Raw genomic sequence first — 23,450 nt, forward strand, 5'->3', positions numbered from 1 at the left:
GACTGCTTTTGGCTGCCATCTTTGTCCCTCCGGAGTCAGGGTATCGTCACGTACGGAACAGAATACTGCGCGCGTGTGTGTGTATTGAGGACCGAGGAACGACATAGAGTCAGCAACTGGAGCAACTATCTTGAGTGTAATTGGAACAGTGTTAATGGTCTTTATTGTGAGGAGCACTGTCCTGGTGTTTAACATTGTTGATGTTTAATTGTTCACTGTGTTTGACTGTGTAAATTACTCGACTGTCTCTGGAGTCGAACCAAGGAACAAGTATAGTCTTTTGTGTGGCCAATAGCCCACCGTTCACACCTAGCTGTCTGCACGCAGCTGTTGAACGGGGTGACTTATTTGTGAGCGCAAGTGAAAGGCCTGTCAATAAGGATTACCGTCTCCCAGGCAATACCGAAGAATCGGAACCCCTGCTGTCTGAAAAGAACTGAGACTTGTAAATAGCCAGCAATTAGTGAGTGTGGTCATTCATCCTTGAATAGAACACTGTGTGTGTACATATACAGGGAGAACATGAACCGAGTAAATGAGCTTTAGAGCATTGGTCATGAAGATAAGTAATTTGATAAAAATTACGTTGCTATCTCGCACCGTTCTCATTTTATCAGCTGCTGAAGTTAGCCAATCAGATCACTTCATGGGCGAATTCAAATGTACGAGGTGGTGTTGCTAAATCTGCACATCGCTTGGTCGGGCTTGAGATTCATGCCGAGAAATGAGCATCGAACACTAACCTACGGTCGGTTTCAGTCATTGCCATCGTAGCGTGCTTGCTATGGGCAGAGCCTATCAGCAGAAAGGTCCTTGTTTAACTCCCTGCCCTGGAGAAGTTTATTTCTTCTACTGGCGCTCTCAAGCCGGCAGCCGATATTTAGCACACTAAAAGTTTATAGAAAATGCACCACAGTGAATTTTTGCTTTATATTTTCTCAATGTGCGACAACCTAGATAACCCTAGTCTGCACGGTATCAGATGACTGATAACTAATATGTTTATGCTGATTCCAGAACTGTTTTCAGTTTTCCCCTATCACGCAGAGTTTTCTTGAATTTTGACTTCAAACATATACTGCTGTGTTGGAAGGTAATGAGTATTGTTGGAGGGAAATGTATCTATTCATGGAGGAAAATTTCTCAATAAATACCTGTAAACCTTTATACTGTTACTCCTGTTGATGCTAGTTGTTATTGTGTGACCACAAAAAAGTGTTGCTTACCTCACAGTCTTGCAATACCAGTGTTATATTATGATAATTATTGTACCGGGCGGTACACCTCCACGCCGCTAATTTAAAATGTGCGCCAATTGAAACTCCTCTGCTGGAGGAAGTCTGAACTTTATTGATGGTATTAATTTTCAAGTTTCTCAGAAGATGTCACTACGTGGAAAATTTGGAGTTTTTGAACTATGTCATTTTCGACGTATTTTTGTTTTGCTTGTAGTAAGAAGTGTGAACTTTCTCTTCTAGAGGACACTACTGAAGATCAACAATAGTGCACCCCAGTGCGGAATGAAGGAACTATTTTTTTTTTTTGGAGAAATTTTTATTTCAAAAGTTTGTTTCTTGTTAAATTTCTTTCTGTTATTGCTTAAGTTGGCTGTATACCCCTCTCTTTCCCCTTGTTTTGTATTTAGCCTATCCCGAATTTCTTTAATTTATTTCTGACCAATTGAATGTAGCTTCCCCCAACTGAAATATGTTGCGGTATCCTACCCAAGGATATAAACTGCTGATTTTTGGGTCTCCGGGCCACTTCTGTTCCATCTTTCAGTGTGTAAAGTACATAGCAGGGGGCGGGAAGCGCCTCTTTCTTCGGCGACAGTCAACAACCAGGTAATGGCCGACTAATTACTTCTTTTCTTGCTTGCTCAGCAGTTTAACTCTCCGGGCGGGTCCGAAGTTTTTCCATTATGTAACCTTCCTTAAAATGTAAAGAAACTTCTATCTATTCTATCTTTTAAACTACATATTGGGATAGAGAGTGCTTAACCCTCTCGAGCTCCCACTCATATTTTTTGAGGTGAACTTATATTTTTCTCAACCTATTCTTCTTCGACTTAATGTAAATTATTTCCTTATTAAGTCACCTCTTTAGTATGGGATTAGCCCTTGTATTAACGGCCTAGTGCCAAGTAGGTTTTAAACAAAGCGTATTAGGAGCGCAAGATCGCCTCCTCTCAAATTGTTATTTTAGAGGTCATGTAATTACCCTTTTTCATTTAATAGACCTCAGTAGGTTGGGTATTTTACCCCTGTGTCTATGTCCCGAGAGGACAACTTGAAGGTGGAGTTTGGTGTGGCCTTTGAGAGGCTTAAAGTTGAGAGCGAGTGGCTCTTTTCGAAAATTGAGTGTTGTATGCCTCGAGGAGGCTTTTCTGTGTAATTTGGAGCAAGTGCTCTGGGACATGAATGGGGTTTTCGGCCCCTCTGGTAAAACTTATTTTGGAGTAAGGTTGGGCTAATTGCCCTAGAAATGTGAATTCGGGGCTCGAAGCCCAAATCCTGTAAATATTGTAACTACCTTTTGACTTGCTACTCTGTACCTGCCATGCTTGTTATATCTTTATTTTGAAAGAAAAATATAACCTTGTTAAATTTTAAATTAATTTTACTTTCGTAGCTTGAGACCTATTCACCACCCCGCACCTTCTTTCACGCATAACTACCGCAAAAACACGGTAACAATTATATTTAAGACAATGACATTATCTTACTCAGATATTTTCTAGACTCATCAACGAGTACTATGGGTCTATTCATATGACCATTCAGTTCAAATGAAAGAGACATATGAGAACATGAAGATATTTTTAAGAAGTATCCAGTATGAGGAATACAAATAGCTTACTGCGTTGACTTCAAAGTTATCGGAATACTATTAGGACAAGAAGCCGAGTTCACAAAAATACCTTGATTTCTATGCGAATGGGACAGTTGGGCAAGGCAAAGACATTGGAGTATGAGAGTTTGGTCAGAGCGGAGGAATTTTGTTTCTGGAACTAAACGTATCCTGCACGAACCGCTTGTGTAACCAAAAAGTCTTGCTTCCACCACTACTCATAAAATTCTGCTTGGTGAAGCAATTTGTAAGCGCTCTACCAGAGGATGGACCCTGCTTCAAGTACCTTTCCAAGAAATTTCCTTTCATCGCACAAGAAAAATTGAAAGCTGGAATTGGAATTTTTGTTGGCACTGAAATAAAGAAATGGGTGAAGGATGAAGAATTTGATTAAGACAGTGAAGAAGAGAGAAAAATACGCCTGGACCACCCTATGATCAGTTACTGAGAACTTTTTCGGGAATATCAAAGATCCTAAACACAAGAACATTGTTGATATAATGTTGAAAAGTTTCTAGAAAGTGGGCTGTAACACGAGTGCGAAAGTCCACTTTCTACACTCAGATATCGACTACCTTCTGGCAAATTTGGGATTTTCATGTGAAGTGCAGGGCAAACGTTTTCACCAAGATATTAAGGAGACCGAGAGGAGGTACCAGGGGACCTGAAATGCAAATATGATGATCGAATACTGTTGAGTGTTGGAGAGGGATGGTCATCTTCAAGTAACTGCAAGGGAGTCAAATAAGAGAAAGTTAAAAAATTAAAGGAACGCTGTTGACTTCTTGCTTTGATATTAGGTAGTTATAAATTAAATTAGGGGAGTTCTGTACAGTATTTTTAATTGTGTTTTGAATAAAACTCTCACCTTATGAGAAATGGGCTTGAATAATTATATATTTGTTCGCTCAGAAGTTAAAATCGTCATTATTTCTTGTTTGGAGTAAAAACCTGACGTGATAGGCAAAAACTGAAGTTATTTCTAGAATTAGCATAAAGTAATTGTTTCAAGAACACCTACTTTTTAACAAATCATCTGACAAAAAGTTTTGAAATGCAGACTGGTGCAGAGATGTGACAAACGGTTATTTTTGTGTAACTGCTATACCCTTCACTGCTACAATATAGTAACTGTGAAAAGTAAGAGTTAAAAATAACGTCCAACGTTACTCACCCTTTATTGGTCACAGCCTGGTCACCGCCTCAAGCTGTGTTGCGAAGTCCCATTCATTCACTCGCACATGCGTGCACGCATCACTACACTGTTGAAAGTCGGTGCAGCAAAACACGCATTCCTGTTTGCTATAAAGTTAACGAGAGGCAGACAACGGATGAAACAAGAAGACAACATAGCGTCTTTTCTGAAATCTAGAGAAATGAGTTTGACAATGGCCCGATCGAGGATAGAAGACAAGAAAATATAATGACCTGTCTGCCAAACATCGACACAAACCGGTACAAGGGGATGGATTGAGTAAAAGGAAGTAATATTATGTTATCTATAATATCAATATGGAAAGTTAGCATACTAATTTATTTATGATACAAGAAAAAATATACGGATGGAACTTATAATAATATCATAGAGCAGGTAGCTCTGCGCGATTCCTCCTGAGCAGTTGAATATGTCATATGACGACACACCTACGTGAAATTAAATTTAAATTTTAACACTGATGATAGACCTTAGTGTCCGAAAACCGGTTATGTTTTAATAAAGTGTGTGCTGATACGACTGTATATAATCAATAATAATTATAAAATACACTTTAGTTACCAGATGACAGCAACAACTTAAACAAATATACTATAGTGTAGTTGAATTAAAGCAATTTCCTACGAAAGCGCTCTCACTTCGAAAAAAGGCGTACTATCTGAACTCTGAAGGTCACATTCTGTGTCTGTAAGCTGCTACTATTGACAGTTCCCACTTCCCAGTTACTATTTGAATAGTACGTTATTCTGTTGTCGTTACTCAGTAACCTGTTACTGTTTGTCCTCGTTACATTTGTAACAGTGACAGGCATGTCACTGTGACAAAGTAACTGATACGTTAATTCTCAGCCATCTCTAGACTAGTGTAATCTTGTTCTCTCATCACAGATTTTTAATTATTTTTCTTGTGGCATTGATGTTCTTCAGTTTAGTAGGTACCCTGTATTATATTAGAGCTGAATATGAAAACCACAGCGTAATATACCTGAATAAATGTCACAGCAGACATACAAAACATCAGCTTATTTAACACTGGTCTCTTGCGTACTGCTCCAAAGTCTTGAAAGCGATTAATTTAGGCGGCAAAGTATCACAGAGTCTCCTAACACAGTCATGGAAATGGGATGGCACTAAAAACAAGCCTGCTCCACCAGCGAGATGTGCTTGCGTATATGTGGCCATTAACTGCGACATTATTCAGCAATTTATCATATTCTGGTCTCACGGTGCGGTCCATGGGGAGAAGTCGAGCATGACATCCTTTCTTTGAATTTTTTTCATCCGTTCTTATATTTTATTCATAGCGAACTTGGAGAGAGAACAATGTCACAATTTTGAAGAGTTTTAGGAAAGGGATAAAGAAGTTGGGATTTTAAAAATTGGAATGACATGCAAAGCAAATATTCCTCCGGGTTTCAACGTTGAATCTCCTCAATTCTTCAATACCAGGATGAGTGGTTCAGATGGTTCAGCACTGTCATTCTGAGTTCGCGTTGGTGGGTTCTAATCCGGCTCAGTCCGGTGATATTTGAAGCATCTTGACGGTAGATTTATCATCAAATACAAGAGACACCCAATGGAATAAATTCGTTCACCTCGGTACCTTGTAAAACTGTAAAAGTAGTAATTATATAGGGTAGTTGGAAACAGTGTGAACCAAGTATACGAGCGATGGAGGGTTGGTCGTACTGCTAAGTAATTTCAAAAAATAAAAATCGATTGCTCTCCCTGTTGTGATTTTATCAGCTACTGGATTTAGCCAATCAGATCGCTTCGCGGGTGAATTCAAATGGGCTTTGCGAGGCGGTATTGCGGAATCTGTGGGTGGCTTAAGATCGGTTTGAGAGCCATGCCGAGAAATGAACATCTAGAGGTGTGACAAACGGTTATTTTTGTGTAACTGCTACATGTGTCACTGCTACAATAAAGTAACTGTGAAAAGTAACAGTTAAAAATAACGTCCAACGTTACTCGCCTTTTATTGGTCACAGGCTGGTCCTCGCTTCAAGCTTTTCTCCTTACTGCTGTGTTGCAAAGTCCCAAACCTTCACTCGCACATGCGCGCACGCATCACTACACTGTTGAAACACGGTGCAGAGACACACGCATTCTTATTTGCTATAAAATTAACAATAGGCAGATAACGGATAAAATGAGAAAATCTAGAGAAGTGAGTTTGACAATGCCCCAATAAAGGAGAGAAGACAAGAAAACATGATGATCTGTCTGCCAAACCTCGACACAAACCGGTACAAGAGGATCGATTAAGTAAAATGAAGTTATGTTATTTTATCTATAACTAGCAAATGTACCCGAGCTTCGCTACGGTATTCTACATTGTATACGGATATCGACGTAAATACTGTGCGTGCAGCAAATGAGATTGTTTTAAAATTGCATGTCTCTTAGCCTTATCCGAGAAATAGCATGGGGAGGTCCACATACGTTGTTTCCAATGTAAAGTGAGGGTTGCGGAGTTGTGATGATAACGCCAGGCTCACTTGCCTACTGCCATTCACAATCGAGTTGGCAAGTTTACATTATAATTGCAGGCCCCAATGCCTACTGCGCGGTCACAATCGATTTGGGGAGTTTTAGTTACAATGGCAGACCCATTTCCTACTTTCAGACAGGTTACAGTTGAGGAGTTTTTATTATAATACCAGGCAACTTCCCTACCACCAGTCAAAATTGAGTTGTGCAGTTATCATTATAATGACAGTCCCTTTTTACTGCTGCTAGCCAGCTTACTGCCAGTCACACAGAATTAGTGAGTTTCCATGAAAATAGCAGGCCACTATGCCTAATGCTAGTCAAATTTTAGATTGGAACATTTGTTTATAATGGCGGGCACCCTGGCCTAGAGCCAAACACAATAGAGTAGGGGACTTTCGAACAAAACTGCATGATCCCTTGCCTTCTGCAAGACAAATCGAAAAGTGAATTATTCATTAAAATGGTAGGCCCTCCTTACTAATGCCAGTTACACAGGAGTTGGAGAAGGACCCCATTCCTACTGCCAGCAGTCAAAGTCGGTGTAGGGAGTACTGATTACAATAGCAGACACATCCGTTCTCGATCGCTACAAATCGACATCAATGAATATATATACAGATGGACATACGAAAGTATATGAATGTTTACAATATTGCAGACCTTCATTTACAGATTAACTGCTGCTAAACGGTACGTCATATCGACAAAGGATTGTACCGTAAGGCGCAGTATTTAGCGATCTAAATGGCTGGTCCTATGATATTTTCTCGCATCTAATCTATTCATGGGTCAGATTGAATCAAAAACGTTGAATAGGTTGAAATTTGTGTAAGAATATCTTACATTGCATTACTTTTCGGATAATTATGTGACATAGCATTTGGCTCACATATGGGTACTGGGTGGGCCAATGTTCGTGTAGAGTTTGATCATACTATCTTTCCTGTAAGTGATTGAAATGATGCACATGAGAAGAAAAGGTTTAGAAATTAATTTCCATTAAGGCAGGTAGATTTCCATAAAGTTTGGTTGTGTGTATTTTGAGGGAGTTCAAAATCACGGTTTCGGTTTCGTATAAACCCCCAATTAGTTCAGGGATTTAGAAACAATATTTGCCCTAAAACCTCCCCAAAGGACAGGTGGATTCTAAATATGAAGTTTGGTGGAAATATATCCAGTAGTTTTCAAGTTAGAGAAAGACAAACAGACCAACAAACAAAGAAACAAACAAACAAACTAACTAACTAACTAACAGACACCAAGGAAACCTACCCTTGGACAGATGGATGCTATATATAAAATTTGGTTCAAATATCTTGTTAGTTTTCAAGTTGTAAGAAGTACGCTTTACACGCACCCGCTGGGATTTGTACTGAAAAACGGTCCGTTAATGATATCTCCCTTACTAAATCCTGTTATCGAAATGATGCACATGAGAAAAAAAGGTTTAGAAATTCATTTTCATTAAGGCAGGTTGATTTCCATTAAGTTCGGTTGTGTATACTTGGAGGGAGTGCAAAATCACGGTATCGGTTTCGTAAAAATCCCCACTCAGTTCAGGGATTTAGAAACGATATTTGCGCTAAAACCTACCCAAGGAGAGGTGGATTCTAAATATGAAGTTTGGTGGAAATATATCCAGTAGTTTTCAAGTTATAGAAGGACAGACAAACAGACAAACGGACACCAAAGCTAAAAATGATGCAGATGGTCATAATTACACCTGAAACGGATAACTGTACGGAAATTTCGCCAAAATAATCAATGTACAGACACACGGTCGTTACGATTTTATTTTTTGCGCTAAAACCTACCCAAGGACAGGTGGATTCTAAATATGAAGTTTGGTGGAAACATATCCAGTAGTTTTCAAGTTATAGAAGGACAGACAAACAGACAAACAAACAGACAAACAGACAAACAGACAAACAGACACCAAAGATAAAAATGATGCAGATGGTCATTATTACACATGAAACGGATAACTGTACGGAAATTTCGCCAAAATAATCAATGTACAGACACACGGCCGTTACGATTTTATTTTTTGCGCTAAAACCTACCCAAGGACAGGTGGATTCTAAATATGAAGTTTGGTGGAAATATATCCAGTAGTTTTCAAGTTACAGAAGGACAGACAAACAGACAAACAGACAAACAAACAGACAAACGGACACCAAAGCTAAAAATGATGCAGATGGTCATAATTACAGGTGAAACGGATAACTGTACGGAAATTTCGCCAAAATAATCAACGTACAGACACACGGTCGTTACGATTTTATTTATATAGATGACGGATAAGCATGAGCACGTTGAAAAGTGCAGACTTCCACTTCGAGATTCATATCTCCTAAACGGTTTATGATATTAAGAAACGGTTTGCGCCATCAGACGCCTCATTTATCACTCTACATGTTTGTTTCTAAACCATTTTCTCGTATCTCCCATATTCAGGGGGTAAATTGAGATTAAATTTGAATAGGGTGAAATTTGGGTGCATTTTTAACATTTTACATTACTTATTGCCTACTTATGTATAAGCTAGAATCATGAAATTTGGTACACATATGTCCCTTAATCGTGCCAATGTGCGCACACAACGTGATGATCCTATCATTCTTATAAGTGTGTCAAACAATGAAATATACTTGTAAAAATCACCAAATTTACGAACAATCCAGAAATGCGGCCAAATTTAAAGTATAAGGGAGAGAGATACGACAAAATGTCACAGGACCAAAGTTGTAGATCACTCCGAATTGAAGGGACATTGTGCCATCCGTTTTGTGATACGACTTACCGTTTAGCCAAAAAATAGCTCAAAAGGAATGTCTGCACAGTCATTAAAATTGCCTCCATATTTCGATATCTTTGGGGGGTAAAAAGTGAAAAATTTGAACATCTTGTAATTTTCCCGTCGGTTAGGGACCAAAAGCTATAATTTCACCAAATTTCAATTGTCTACTTCGTCTGGCAGGTTGTGCCGCCATTTTGATTTCGGGGGATAGGGGATAAAAATGAGGAAATTCTCGAAAATTTTTAAGCCCACGAAACCTATAGGTTATCGTTTTGGATATACTATACGACTGTGTTCTTATGCTGAGCCCAAAATTTGAGCCCCCCAGCGTGCCCCCTCAGGGAATTTTGAGAATTTCCGATTTTTCTAGGGATCCTGGGGGCATCAGTTTCCTCCGTACCAAGTTTCAAATTTCTGAGATTTCTGGAAGTGCCTCATTAATTCACGTCTTTTTTCATTTTTAAATATTTATATATACATCGCTCCAGCCCGACTTGCTTTTATATATATAGATGACAGGTAAGCATGAACACGTTGAAAAGTGCAGACTTCCACTTCGAGATTCATATCTCCTAAACGGTTTATGATATTAAGAAACGGTTTGCGCCATCAGACGCCTCATTTATCGCTCTACATGTTTGTTTCTAAACCATTTCCTCGTATCTCCCATATTAAGGGGGTAAATTGAGATTAAATTTTGAATAGGGTGAAATTTGGGTGCATTTTTAACATTTTACATTACTTTTTGCCTACCTATGTATAAGCTAGAATCATGCAATTTGGTACACATATGTCCCTTAATTGTGCCAATGTGCGCACACAACATGATGATCCTATCGTTCTTATAAGTGTGTCAAACAATGAAATATACTTGTAAAAATCACCAAATTTACGAACAATCCAGAAATACGGCCAAATTTAACGTATAAGGGAGAGATATACGACAAAATGTCACAGGACCAAAGTTGTAGATCACTCCGAATTGAAGGGACATTGTGCCATCCGTTTTGTGATACGACTTACCGTTTAGCCAAAAAATAGCTCAAAAGGAATGTCTGCACAGTCATTAAAATTGCCTCCATATTTCGATATCTTTGGGGGGTAAATAGTGAAAAATTTGAACATCTTGGAATTTTCCCGTCGGTTAGGGACCAAAAGCTATAATTTCACCAAATTTCAATTGTCTACTTCGTCTGGCAGGTTGTGCCGCCATTTTGATTTGGGGGGATAGGGGATAAAAATGAGGAAATTCTCGAAAATTTTTAAGCCCACGAAACCTATAGGTTATCGTTTTGGATATACTATACGACTGTATTCTTATGCTGAGCCCAAAATTTGAGCCCCCCCAGCGTGCCCCCTTCAGGGAATTTTGAGAATTTCCGATTTTTCTAGGGAACCTGGGGGCATCAGTTTCCACCGTACCAAGTTTAAAATTTCTGAGATTTCTGGAAGTGCCTCATTAATTCACGTCTTTTTTCATTTTTAAATATTTATATATACATCGCTCCAGCCCGACTTGCTTTTATATATATAGATAGATGACAGATAAGCATGAGCACGTTGAAAAGTGCAGACTTCCACTTCGAGATTCATATCTCCTAAACGGTTTATGATATTAAGAAACGGTTTGCGCCATCAGACGCCTCATTTATCGCTCTACATGTTTGTTTCTAAACCATTTCCTCGTATCTCCCATATTAAGGGGGTAAATTGAGATCAAATTTTGAATAGGTTGAAATTTGGGTGCATTTTTAACATTTTACATTACTTTTTGCCTACTTATGTATAAGCTAGAATCATGAAATTTGGTACACATATGTCCCTTAATCGTGCCAATGTGCGCACACAACATGATGATCCTATCATTCTTATAAGTGTGTCAAACAATGAAATATACTTGTAAAAATCACCAAATTTAGGAACAATCCAGAAATACGGCCAAATTTAACGTATAAGGGAGAGAGATACGACAAAATGTCACAGGACCAAAGTTGTAGATCACTCCGAATTGAAGGGACATTGTGCCATCCGTTTTGTGATACGACTTACCATTTAGCCAAAAAATATCTCAAAAGGAATGTCTGCACAGTCATTAAAATTGCCTCCATATTTCGATATCTTTGGGGGGTAAAAAGTGAAAAATTTGAACATCTTGGAATTTTCCCGTCGGTTAGGGACCAAAAGCTATAATTTCACCAAATTTCAATTGTCTACTTCGTCTGGCAGGTTGTGCCGCCATTTTGATTTGGGGGGATAGTGGATAAAAATGAGGAAATTCTCGAATATTTTTAAGCCCACGAAACCTATAGGTCATCGTTTTGGATATACTATACGACTGTATTCTTATGCTGAGCCCAAAATTTGAGCCCCCCCAGCGTGCCCCCTTCAGGGAATTTTGAGAATTTCCGATTTTTCTAGGGATCCTGGGGGCATCAGTTTCCACCGTACCAAGTTTAAAATTTCTGAGATTTCTGGAAGTGCCTCATTAATTCACGTCTTTTTTCATTTTTAAATATTTATATATACATCGCTCCAGCCCGACTTGCTTTTATATATATAGATGACAGATAAGCATGAGCACGTTGTAAAGTGCAGACTTCCACTTCGAGATTCATATCTCCTAAACGGTTTATGATATTAAGAAACGGTTTGCGCCATCAGACGCCTCATTTATCGCTCTACATGTTTGTTTCTAAACCATTTCCTGGTATCTCCCATATTAAGGGGGTAAATTGAGATCAAATTTTGAATAGGTTGAAATTTGGGTGCATTTTTAACATTTTACATTACTTTTTGCCTACTTATGTATAAGCTAGAATCATGAAATTTGGTACACATATGTCCCTTAATCGTGCCAATGTGCGCACACAACATGATGATCCTATCATTCTTATAAGTGTGTCAAACAATGAAATATACTTGTAAAAATCACCAAATTTAGGAACAATCCAGAAATACGGCCAAATTTAACGTATAAGGGAGAGAGATACGACAAAATGTCACAGGACCAAAGTTGTAGATCACTCCGAATTGAAGCGACATTGTGCCATCCGTTTTGTGATACGACTTACCGTTTAGCCAAAAAATAGCTCAAAAGGAATGTCTGCACAGTCATTAAAATTGCCTCCATATTTCGATATCTTTGGGGGGTAAAAAGTGAAAAATTTGAACATCTTGGAATTTTCCCGTCGGTTAGGGACCAAAAGCTATAATTTCACCAAATTTCAATTGTCTACTTCGTCTGGCAGGTTGTGCCGCCATTTTGATTTGGGGGGATAGGGGATAAAAATGAGGAAATTCTCGAAAATTTTTAAGCCCACGAAACCTATAGGTTATCGTTTTGGATATACTATACGACGGTATTCTTATGCTGAGCCCAAAATTTGAGCCCCCCCAGCGTGCCCCCTTCAGGGAATTTTGAGAATTTCCGATTTTTCTAGGGATCCTGGGGGCATCAGTTTCCACCGTACCAAGTTTAAAATTTCTGAGATTTCTGGAAGTGCCTCATTAATTCACGTCTTTTTTCATTTTTAAATATTTATATATACATCGCTCCAGCCCGACTTGCTTTTATATATATAGATAGATGACAGATAAGCATGAGCACGTTGAAAAGTGCAGACTTCCACTTCGAGATTCATATCTCCTAAACGGTTTATGATATTAAGAAACGGTTTGCGCCATCAGACGCCTCATTTATCGCTCTACATGTTTGTTTCTAAACCATTTCCTCGTATCTCCCATATTAAGGGGGTAAATTGAGATCAAATTTTGAATAGGTTGAAATTTGGGTGCATTTTTAACATTTTACATTACTTTTTGCCTACTTATGTATAAGCTAGAATCATGAAATTTGGTACACATATGTCCCTTAATCGTGCCAATGTGCGCACACAACATGATGATCCTATCATTCTTATAAGTGTGTCAAACAATGAAATATACTTGTAAAAATCACCAAATTTAGGAACAATCCAGAAATACGGCCAAATTTAACGTATAAGGGAGAGAGATACGACAAAATGTCACAGGACCAAAGTTGTAGATCAGTCCGAATTGAAGGGACATTGTGCCATCCGTTTTGTGATACGACTTACCGTTTAGCCAAAAAATAGCTCAAAAGGAATGTCTGCACAGTCATTAAAATTGCCTCCATATTTCGATATCTTTGGGGGGTAAAAAGTGAAAAATTTGAACATCTTGGAATTTTCCCGTCGGTTAGTGACCAAAAGCTATAATTTCACCAAATTTCAATTGTCTACTTCGTCTGGCAGGTTGTGCCGCCATTTTGATTTGGGGGGATAGGGGATAAAAATGAGGAAATTCTCGAAAATTTTTAAGCCCACGAAACCTATAGGTTATCGTTTTGGATATACTATACGACTGTATTCTTATGCTGAGCCCAAAATTTGAGCCCCCCCAGCGTGCCCCCTTCAGGGAATTTTGAGAATTTCCGATTTTTCTAGGGATCCTGGGGGCATCAGTTTCCACCGTACCAAGTTTAAAATTTCTGAGATTTCTGGAAGTGCCTCATTAATTCACGTCTTTTTTCATTTTTAAATATTTATATATACATCGCTCCAGCCCGACTTGCTTTTATATATATAGATATAAGTATGGAAGGTTAGCGTACTAATTTATTTACGGTAAAAGAATAATTATACGGGTGAAACTTATATTAATATTATAATGTAGGTAGCCCTGCGCGATGTCTGAGTCAACGATCATCCCTGAACAGTTGAATATGTTATAACATATTATACTTTCGTTACTAGATGACAGCAGCAACTTAAACAAATACACTATAGAGTATATTATACACTATAGTGTATTTGACTTATAGCTATCTCGTACGAAAGCGCTCTCACTTGGAAGACATGCGTACCATCTGAGCTCTGCAGGTCACATTCTGTGTCTGTAAGCTTCTACTAGTAACAGTTCCCATTTCCCAGTTACTGTTTTCACTAGTATGTTTTTCAGTTACGTTACTCGGTAACCTGTTATATTTTGTCCTCGTTACATTTGTAACTGTGACAGGAATGTAACGGTGATAAAGTGACTGCTACGTTATTTTTCAGCCATCTCTATGAGCATCAAACACAAACACACCGTGGGTTTCATCCGGTGTCACAGTAGCGTACCTGCTATGGCGGGGAGATCAGTGTTCAAATCTCCCGTTTGGCAAAGATTTTGTTTCTTTGATTGGTGCTCTCAAGCCGATATTAACTCACGTGGAGATGTAGCAAAACTGCCTGTGAAGCCCATTTGAATTCGCCCGCGAAGCGATCTGATTGGCTAACTTTAGAAGCTAATAAAATCACAACGGCGCGTCATATAGAATTACTTCTTTCTTCACATTACGTACCAGTATGACCAACCCTCTAACGCTGATATACCCGGTTCACGTTGTTTCCGACCACCCCGTATAGACTACATAGACTTAAAATTCAATAGAATGTAATGGACTTACCTGTGAAAGGTTATTGTTTTCAATCGCGAGGTATAGGCTACTACAGTTTCCTTTCGTGAGGTGTACATACATTTGAGTGGGCAACACAATTTTGTAAGTTCTACAAATATGTTGGTTCAATGTTCCTCTCTGCGAGCAAGGAATCATAATCGGAACTCAGCTCTGGTGAACGGCATTTGAAACTCCCTCCTAGGCGATCAAGCGGCCACTGCTCAGCTTAATGTAGAACCTTCTACGCAGTCTTCGGTGTCAAATGTATATTCCCTACTGGGAAAGTAACTTAATGTACGGGGGTACGTGTAGTTACCATCGGAATCCTCACCTTCTAATTTTGAGTTGGGTGACTAAAGTTTCTCAACCTCTAAATTTCAAATCCGTCCTCAGCCCTTCATGTGTACCCTTTAGTCACCATTTTAGCATGGTATTAGCCTATGTTTCATTGGGCTTTAAGCTCTCTATAAAATTTTCTCTTATGAAGTGCTGGTAATGAAATGTCGTATGGATTTTAGTGCCGGGATATCCCAGGACGGGTTCGGCTCGCCAGGTGCAGGTCTTTCTACTTGACACCCGTAGGCGACTTGCTCGTCGTGATGAGGATGAAATGATGATGAAGACAATACATACACCCAGCCCCCGTGCCATTGGAATTAACCAATTAAGGTTAAAATCCCCTACCCGGCCGGGAATCGAACCCGGAACCCTCTGAACCGAAGGCCAGTACGCTGACCGTTCAGCCAACGAGTCGGACATGAAGTGCTGATGTTTCGCCTCCTTGCATCTTGTTTACAGCCTGTATGGTTGTAACCATTTTCTATTCCTTCTAATGGCCTAGTAGTATGGGCAATATGCCCCTGTATACGGATTATGGTTTTGCGGGTAACCTTGTTTACAATTAGGTTCCGTTATGGAACAGTACTTCAACTGTTTGGGAATCTTCGTTAATGATAAGCCAACCATGGGGCAAACAGTTTTATGAATACTATGAAATGGTGTCACCAAGTTGGTTACCAGTGTAATGGAGAGGTAACAAATGAAATATATATGTATTGAGGGGATAGCATCTATGTGCTCGTAAGAAGAGCGAAGACTCGATAATATTGTACCTGTTAATAACTGGGAGTTTCTTCCCGTTAAATTTTTACCTGATTAAGGACTTCTAACTCCGCTGTATTTTCGAAGGTTATGTGTTAATATTTTAAATGAATTTGTGATCTCCTGCGTTCTTCTGGTTATTGTTAAATGGATATACTACTCTACTTGGGTTATAAGAGAGGAAAGATATAACATTTCTAAACTTTTGTTAGAGTAACTTTCACTCTAAGTGGGACCCAGTCCAGCCATTCACCTCACGCGCTTCCTTACCTTTGCTGTTCACGACAAATCCCGGTAACAGTTAGCTGCAGTAGTTAAAGAATATTTTAATAATGATAGCCCACTGTTCGTCTCCAACAAAACAATCGCATATCCTCAAGTTGAAGAATACCTTCGATATTGGTTGCTAATTTTTGGCTGCACTGCAAGCTAAATGATATTTCATATTGATTGCTCTGTAGTTGAATTCACCTCACGTTGAAGAACATCCTTGACATTATTTACCAATTGTTAGCTGAGCTGCTGATTAACCATGGATGAGTAAGTTGTAGTTGTTACAACACAATGAGTAAGGTGGGGTGTGGGCGAAACCCACACATTGAAATTTAAATATAATGAGCCGGAGCATTTTGAACTTTCCTTTTATATATTGAAGTTACTAACCAAAAATTATATTATCAGTTTAGTGCAAAGAAAATTATGTTCATTAAAAATGAAAGCCAGTGCCTAAACACAAAATGGTCACAAATAAGGTTCTAAAGTGTACTTTTCGGAAATGATGTTTTTTAAACACATTTCAACCAATGCAGCTATTGAAGGTGAGCACTTTGTGTTCCTGACATACCATCCTAATACAAAAACCACAGAAAACTTTGGTTTTTCGGTATTTACTTCTCGGATAGGCATAGCATCTTCCTCAAGATCCAGAGTTGGATCTCTGACGGAAACTTCCTTGTTTAGCTGCTCTGCAAGTGCTGTATTGATAGACACAGAGATCATTTCAATCAGAACTAAATTCTCCATCCATGGAATCATCAAATGCTTCTTAATGTGAATAAGAACACGTCTCAATATGTTGAACTTTGACCTTCTGATGTTAGATTATAGTGAAGGTTGATGTAGCCATTTAGACAAGCTCCATTCAGCATACCGTCAATACACAGAGTAGCCATCTCTGTATTTTTCTACCGCAATTGTATGGGCCGCATATTTCAACATAATGATCAATCATTTCTGGAAGTACGTGTCTTTACTCAATGCCATTCCCGTATACATACCGGAAAGTAAAAGGACAAACTCTCTCTTGCTTGGTACATACGACAGCAAAGTTAATCATTACCAAAGGCAAACATACTAGTTTCTGGTCTGTTTTCTACATGTTCATCAGTTCTGTTGAAATTTGGTTTACTTTTCCTAACGGTTTCCACCATAGTAAATATGTTCCTGCAACATTTTCTTGAAAAGTGGGACAGATGAAAACAGTTGTCAACTGTTGTATTTCTGTTGGCACCATCAACTGGCTCTGACAATCTTAACAAAGAAATCAGCAAGGTTGTTACACTCGATTTGATTTTCTTGCTGTCAACATGTACCCTGTATTAGAGTCGCACATCTACATACATTCCAGAACAGTTAATAAACAGTTCAGTGAAAATGCACAAGAAAAAGTATCACTCTGAGTAAGATGGGGTAAGAAGTTGGCCTAAGGTCGGTGTCCAATAAACTGATAAACACACAGAGTGATGCTCGCAGTGGCACTGACTACCTGCTAGCCAGGCAAACAAAGCCACGCAACATGAAAGAATTCAATGCTACCAACTTGAAACCACCCCACAATGAAAATATTCTAGTGTGTGGCTGCACCCCAAGTTACTCATCAGGGTTAAGGAATATCTTTGATATTGACCATCCAGTAGTTGGCTGCATTATAGACCGTATCATCTCATCTCTCAGATTTGTAGGCTGACAATATCTTTGTTCTTCCCCTCTAAAAGAACAACAATAACACTGCCTTCCTTAGCGGCTTGCACCTCGTTTAGCATGTAATAATGAACATGACACCAGAAATTCATCATTGTTTCTACTTTAGGCAGATTCTCCCCCTCTTCTTCTTATCTGATCACACTTGACTAGACTAAATTGCTGGGACATTGAGCTTCATCCTGTGTCCTCTTTATTATTCTGAAGGTCTTCCCTTCTCTGAATGAGCAGAACTTCATCACGTCTGTATTGATTTCTTTCCCTTCGTTTCATCCAGTGGGCTCCAAACCAGTGCCTAACTCTCGGTGGATTCATTGATCCTCCTCAGGGTATGACGTATCCATTTTAACTTTCTCTGTTTTATCTGAATATAAAGTTTGCTTTCTCCCATCATTTCCAAAATCGTGTTAGGAAATCACTTCTGACCTCTAGACGTTCATTATTCTTCATAAACAGGAACTCAGGAAGTTTTTTAATTTACAGGTAATATTTTCTTTGAGGCTTGCTTAAAATGCCTCAAATAGGTGCAATGAAAATTAGCCTTTCCATGACTAAATTGGTGTAAGTAGGTAATTTTTTTTGCTAGGGGCTTTACGTCGCACCGACACAGATGAAAATGGTGTGAAAATGGGAAACCACGGAAAACCATTTTCAGGGCTGCCGATAGTGGGATTCGAACCTACTATCTCCCGGATGCAAGCTCACAGCCGCGCGCCTCTACACGCACGGCCAACTCGCCCGGTGTAAGTACGTAAGAAATCCAAGAGAATTGAATGTTAGATTGGGAATACAAATCTGGAACAGGTAGGTCATTTCAAGTATTTAGGATGTGTGTTCTCCCAGGATGGTAGTATAGTGAGATTGAATCAAAGTGCAGTAAAGCTAATGCAGTGAGCTCGCAGTTGCGATCAACAGTATTCTGTAAGAAGGAAGTCAGTTCCCGGAAGGAACTACCTTTACATCGGTCTGTTTTTAGACCAACGTTGTTACACGGGAGCGAAAGATGGGTGGACTCAGGATATATCATTCATGTTAGAAGTAACAGGCATGAAAGTAGCGAGAATGATTGCTGGTACAAAAAGGTGTGAACAACGGCATGAGGGTACACGGAATGAAGAGATAAAGGCTAAATTAGGAATGAACTCGCCCGATGAAGCTGTACGCATAAACTGGCTTCAATAGCGGGGTCATGTGAGGTGAGTGAAAGAGGATAGGTTACCTAAGGGAATAATGGATTCTGTTATAGAAGGTACGAGAAGTAGAGGGATACCAAGGCGATGATGGTTAGACTCAGTTTCTCATGATTTAAAGATAAGAGGTGTAGAACTAAATGAGGCTACAGCACTAGTTCCAAGTAGAAGATTATGGCACCGTTTGGTACATTCACAGAGGCCTCCAGGCTTAACATTGAAAGGCATAACGGTCTATAATGGTGGTATATGTATGTATTTTCTGTGTCTTTCCACATTTCAGACATTTAACAACGCCAGTACTTATTATTGATTCAAAAATGTTTTCTTGCTCCTCCATACTGGATAGAGGTTCATGAAAGTGTCATTCACTTTACAAATACGCTACGAGACGACTTGTACAGCTCCTAGATATTTGACAACTACACCCCGTAATTTCGTAACATTATAAATGTCTCGGGTATATATCAATGGCTTTCTTTTAAAACCTAGTATATCCCAATGTTCTTCTTATCCATTTTATTCCTTAAGATAAGACACGCCTTTCAGCCACATATTTGTATGTAGTCCATCAGAATAAGTTTCGTTGTATTCGTTTTTCTTAGATTAATGTGTAAGGGTTAATGGACTTTACCATACTGTATTGTAGGGAAGTTGTTTGCATGGCGAATTTACGCACACCTACAGCATAATGTATTTAAGGTCCGTTTTCCTTTGTAGATTAGTATAGGAAAATTCGCATAACAAACATAATTCTGATGGGATGCATATATTGAAGTACAGCTTTCATAATGCTACAGAAACCGTAGGGTGTCGCCTTAACAGATGTAGCCTGCTCTTTTATACTGAATAAAGGTGTACGAAAGCCGCATTCGCTTCGCGAATACGCTGCAAGACGCCTTTCGCAGCTCCACACTTGGTAACAATTTACCCAAATAGTGAAAGCTAGCCTGCCTGGTGGCCACAACTTTTAAGGCGTAAAGTCTATATTGTTTGACACCGTAAATATCCAGTTCGATTCCCGTTGGTCGATAAAATATTAACTACTAGAATGTCGGCCGGCAAGATAAGAGAGGTGGTGGCATACAATTTCAAATCACTAGATTTCGTTCCAAAATCCTGGATTAAATTACAAAATTCTCCGCAGTGCTCATATGTAGTGAGGGAATATGCCATTTTTGATAGTGTTTCTTCTGTCGGATGGAGACGTTAAGCATTCGGCAGATCCCTTCGTGCTCCTCGACAGGAACAGGCTATGTGCTGGCACCGAGATTCACCTCCCTTCCTACCATCAAAACTTACATCATTCATTTCATTAACTCTTCAGACGAGGTTGACGCCAGGAAGGGCATCCGGTCGTAAAAATTCACTACCAAGATTCATCTTACTTCTACCCAGCCTTGAAGATTAACGGACCAGTAGTTGGGCACACACACAAATACAGAAAGCTATTAAAAACTTCAGCAGACTCACCGTTGAGACATTTATAGACGACTATTGATCTCTTTCAGTTCCAACGGCACTAATTTTAGGAAGCCTATTGAATATCAGATGTTCATGCAATTAATTTTCTCCTCTTTCCTTAAACGAAGATTTCATTAATTAACATTTTTCTTGTAGATTTTCCTTATTATTCAATCGTCCTTTGTCGTAAAGTAACCACCGTCACCATCAACGCGACTACTATCTTCACGCATATCCATTCATGTGTAACCCATGCTCTGCCAGTAACTACTACAATATTATACGATAAATCTAAATTCAACATGTTAGAAGCTTTTATTCCAAAATACTGTTTAACCAGTGCAGACACGTCTCTTCATGATTGAACTATTCCATGCACCTCGTGCTTGAAACAAATTAAACGAAGGAAGATGATAGCGCGTCACCTTACTATGAACGCCGCGTCAATGTTTCTTTATAACATTACGTATATCCATCAATCTTCATTCTTGAAGAGAGTGGCAGGAAAATCTGCGGAAATATCCGGCGCTCTTGAGAAGAACATTAGGCTAGCGAGACGAGGCAGCTCTCACGTCTGAGATGAATAGCAAAATAATGTTATACGGGATAGGTGAGGAAGAACTAAATATTACCTGGGCAATTATTTAGTTGTGTTGAATTATTTTGGTAACCTTACAAGTAGTAGTAGTAGTAGCAGCAATTATGTACGTCATCAATTTTAAAATGTTTGGTTACCTAAGTATTTATATATTGCACTCATTTAGGAATATATACCTATTTTAACATTCTTAGAAGGAAACCACAACTTTAGTTTCACTGTTTGCGAATATTTTGCAAGTTTTCAAATTCTCTGTGCCTTTCCAATGGTGAAATTATCAGCGTTTCCTCGCGGTGTCGCTTCCAGATCATTAGTTGAAGTGGTGGTGATTATTGTTTTAAGAGGAAGTACAACTGGGCAACCATCCTCTATATAACACTAATCAGAGGGAAAAATTGGAAGGGATCCGACACTTCGAAAAATGAAGATATCGGCCAAAGGAAGACAAGGGTCACGAAGGGCATGAAAAAGAAAGACTCCTTAGGCCTCCATACTTAATACTGTCGGGGTCGGAAAAGAACAAGAGTTGACGAAGGGATGTCGGATAGGATAGATGAAAGTAAGGAGCTTGGCACAAGTAAGTGGAAGCAATGCCAGGACTCAGCTAAGGGCCCCGTGGTCACTAACCAACGCTTCAAAGTTCAGAGCCCCTAGATCCTCTTTTAGTGGCCTCTTACGACAGCTAGGGTATACCGTGGGTGTTATTCTACCGCTCCCCAGCCACAGGGGTAGATCATTAGTTGAACAGCCACATCTTTCATAGGCGCTGACAGCTAGTGCGTCATGGAGACACCACTTCAAATATTCTTTGAAGCTCATGCCCAAGTTCGGCTTCTTTCTTCTTTTTTTGGGGGGGGGACATCAAAAGTTATGTTTCCAGAAGGAAATATTTTAATTTAATTAACTGATAATTGTCGCATGTGTCAATATAATCCAAAAACAGTGCAGCGTTAGGTAAAGCCTGCATGAAAGTTCAATACATAATTATTTCAACATTCTAACTTTTTCAAGCCTTCGTGACTCAGGCGGCAGCACGCCGGCCTCTCACCGCTGGGTTCTGTGGTTCAAATCCCGGTGAATCCATGTGAGATTTGTGCTGGACAAAGCAGAGGCGGGACAGGATTTTCTCCGGGTATTCCGGTTTTCCGTGTCATATTCCATTCCAGTAACGCTCTCCAATATCATTTCATTTCATCTGTCATTCATTAATCATCGCCCCAGAGGAGTGCGACACGCTTCGGCAGCCGGCACAATTCATATCCTCACCGCTCGAAGGGGGGCTTCATGCATTCCATTCCTGATCCGGTCAAGTGACTGGAAACAGGTTTTTTTCATTTTTATTAAATTGAGCGTACAGTAAAGCAAGAAAGCATGGAATTTGATGAAATTTAATTTTTGTTTAGGGCCTATATACATTTTACCTCTGCAAAACTTAAGGGATTGGCCGACTGGCTCAAACTGTTGAGGCACAGGCGTTATGACCCCAACTTGGCAGGTTCGATCCTGGCTCAGTCCAGTGGTATTTGAAGGTGATCAAGTACGTCAGCCTCGTGTCAGATTTACTGGCACGTAAAAGAACTACTGAGGGACTAAATTCCGGTACCTCGGCGTCTCTGAAAACCGTGAAAGTAGTTAGTGGGGCGTAAAGCAATTATTATTATTATTATTATTATTATTATTATTATTATTATTATTATTAAAACTTAAGAAACCACCTGTCCCGTTTTCTTCATCGTCCTGATGTTCTGGGCACCTTTTGACTGTTCTTCACCTTCTCCCATTAGCTTCTATAATGAACACCTTTTGATCCTTCGTTTTAATGTGTCAAGTATCCAAAGTACAACCTAATTCAAACTCCAGATGTTTAGTACCCTAACTTCCCTGCGTTTCTCATGTTATCTGTTATCACAGCGGCATGGACTCTCAGCTTCAGTGTTGTATACCATACAACATTATCGTTAAGCCCAACGTTCCAAATTACAGTGTTAACAGATTAGTGAAAATTCCCAATAGGCCCCTAATGACAAACATTGTCGTGAAATTCGGTTGAAATTAGTCGAAAATGTTACAAAAGGATGTGAATATTATGCGGAGTTTACTGAAGATTCATCGTTTAAATGGCAGTAATCTCCTTTGCCCATTTGGTGTAAGGTTGGTTACGTAAGGCTACGTAAGGTGACTGAGGCTGACAAGTTTACTTGGGGTTTAGTCAATTTGATTTCAAACAACTAAAATGTCTTAAATACTGAACAAAGGATAGGAAAGTTAATAAAATTTTCAATTATTGAAATCTGT

This window comes from Anabrus simplex, chromosome 9 (assembly GCF_040414725.1).
Source record: "Anabrus simplex isolate iqAnaSimp1 chromosome 9, ASM4041472v1, whole genome shotgun sequence".
In the NCBI taxonomy this organism is placed as follows: Eukaryota; Metazoa; Arthropoda; class Insecta; order Orthoptera; family Tettigoniidae; genus Anabrus; species Anabrus simplex.